Source organism: Athene cunicularia (genome assembly GCF_003259725.1).
Source record: "Athene cunicularia isolate RWA chromosome 1 unlocalized genomic scaffold, athCun1 chr1_part1, whole genome shotgun sequence".
Lineage (NCBI taxonomy): Eukaryota > Metazoa > Chordata > Aves > Strigiformes > Strigidae > Athene > Athene cunicularia.
Genome location: NW_020799091.1, coordinates 17,093,384 through 17,095,718, shown reverse-complemented (window position 1 = coordinate 17,095,718; position 2,335 = coordinate 17,093,384). Strand labels below are relative to the sequence as shown.

The following is a 2,335-nucleotide window of genomic DNA, read 5'->3' as shown; positions in this document are numbered from 1 at the left end:
TGTGTATAAGAGACAGGCGTCGTGGATGCCCGCCCGGGGGGCCAAGGCCGCCGTAGTAGCACCCTCCCGGAATAGCAAAACGTTACCGGCTGGGGGAGGCACCGCGCTGAAGCGGCCTGGGCAGCTGGTCCTCCCGGCCCGGCAGAGGCCCTGCTGCCATCTGAGGAAGCGCCTGGGTGCTTGTGGAGGCTTTACTGTTCAAGTGTCCCCAGACCTTACTGCCCCTGTCTTTGCGGATGGAGAATGAGAGGTCGGAGAGCTTTTTGCCAAGGGTAACAAACTCAGTCTGGGGCAGAGTTGGTAGAAACCTTAATTTCCGTCCCGTGTTCTAATTATGAGATGTTTCCTCCCACCCCGCAATTTTATGCAGATGAAGTAATCTACCTCTCACCATCCCACTCTGCCTTCTGCGCTCCTGCCGGGGCGGGTGAGCGCCGGGAGGCTGCTCGCGAGGTATGAATGAAACTCTGGTGGTGTGATTACGGCTGGTGAGCCGGCTGGGCGTATCGTATACAAGATATGACATACAGCTATTGCTACTCACAGACTGGAAGCGTGTATATATAATTGTTATTTGCTCATATTCTACTATTAATGTTTTTAAAAGCTTTACTGGTACCCAGTAAAAAATGGGCTAGATTTTTAAAGTTTTGCGTCTCATCTATGCAAATTCTACACAAATATGAGCCTGAAGGGACATTCTCCAGGGTTTATTTTTCCAGTAAGTGATAAATATTTTCCAGTTAGTGATAGCTTTGCCCAGACAAAAGATTGTAGAGGAACAGGGTTATGTTCCTTTCCAATATATGTTCCAATAAACCCTCCCTCTTAGAGCTGAGATAATCTGTAAGAGCAATCGCATGATTTTGTCCATTCAACTCATTCAGGACAAGGTCTGTTGAATTTCTTGGTGTATCTCATCCCCATCCTGAGGCATGACTTTGGAAGCTTCAGCTCATGGTCCAGGAGGATGGCTCTCTCGTCTGCGGAGTTACTTAGCTGTGCAGAAGGAAGTTGAGACTTCTATTTAAAAAAAAAATTAAAAATGCTTGTTCCCTCAGTCCCAGACATGCTGATGCTGTTTCAGAGTCAGAGTGGTGTCCAAATGCAACTATGAATATTAGTTTAACAGAGGAAATCAGTGAAAGCAAGACTAAAGAATTAGACACTTGCAGTGCTATTTTGCTGCTTATTATTGAAGCCTTTGCTGGTGATTGAGGAGTGTATGAGTCAGTTAAAAGTACTGCAGTGCTGGAGAAAATTATTCTCAATTATCAGAAAAAAAAAAAAAAGAACAGAATAATATGGAGTGGAACTGGTTCTGAAACTACTTAAAGTCACAAGAGAGTTTCACGTTAACTTTTTTTTTTTTTTTTTCTCTTAGTATACTATAGTTCCTGCTGAATTTGTCTAAAGGATCTTTTTGACTTCATCACTTGTTTAGAAAAGATTGCAGTTCTGGAAACCTGTAGTACCTTTGCAATTGATTAAAATGTACAAGTTACAAGCACAAGTTAAGTCTGCTTAAGTGTGAGGTTTACTCAAAATGAAGTGAGCTACTTGATGTCACTGCATTGCTCATTGTTAAAATCTCATTTCCTCTCCTGTTGCCTTAGAAAGTAAATTCTTCCCAATTAAAACAGACGTTTGGGAGTCAGAATCCAGGATTTTTCTGTCCCGTGACCACAAAGCCCAAATACCGCAGTAGGACCTTGGAAGGGAGGGTTGTAAGTGTTAAAAGACTTTCACTGGGTAGGACAGTCACAGGGGCTCCCACATCTCTCTCTTCCTCTGGGTTTGGTTCCCCATTGTATGTCTACAGTCTTTCCCACGTCACTGTTCTTCAGGTTTTGCTGAAACTCAGGATTTCCGTAGCTTCTCTGGGACTTTCACACATTGCATAACACTTTCCTGGTCAGCAAATGGAGGAAAAAGTTGATAATAAATGAGAATGCACTCGTGGGATTAATCAGTACTTAAAAGCAAGAAGAGGGAAAACAGGACCAGCTGTCCCATTCTGCAACCAGAACCTCTTTGTTTCCAGAATCTCTGTTTGCGTAACTACGATGTAACAATACAGAATAGCAAAAGTTTATAGACAATACTTTTTCTGTAAAATTGGCCTCCTATACATGTTATTTCTGAATTTCCTCCTTCTTTATGAATCTCTGTCAAGTCAGATTTGCTTTAGGAGCTTTGCATCAGTTACTTTTTCTTTTTTTTTTTTTTAATAAAAAGATGCACATATTTTCAAAATGTCTTTATTTTTTAATTATGTTGTGCATTTAATCTGCCATTTCCACTTCACCCTTACGAGCTACAGCTGTTTTCCATG

At 42.1% G+C, this 2,335-nt stretch overlaps 1 protein-coding gene across 1 annotated transcript in view; it reads right to left on the bottom strand.

The window, feature by feature from the left end:
* Positions 1 to 615, bottom strand: part of ZC3H12C (zinc finger CCCH-type containing 12C) — a 46,319-nt gene extending 45,704 nt beyond the window's left edge. The window contains exon 1 of the mRNA XM_026854415.1: positions 87 to 615. The gene's annotated coding sequence lies outside the window, so the exon portion shown is untranslated. The remainder of the gene's footprint in view (positions 1 to 86) is intronic.
* Positions 616 to 2,335: the final 1,720 nt, after the last annotated feature.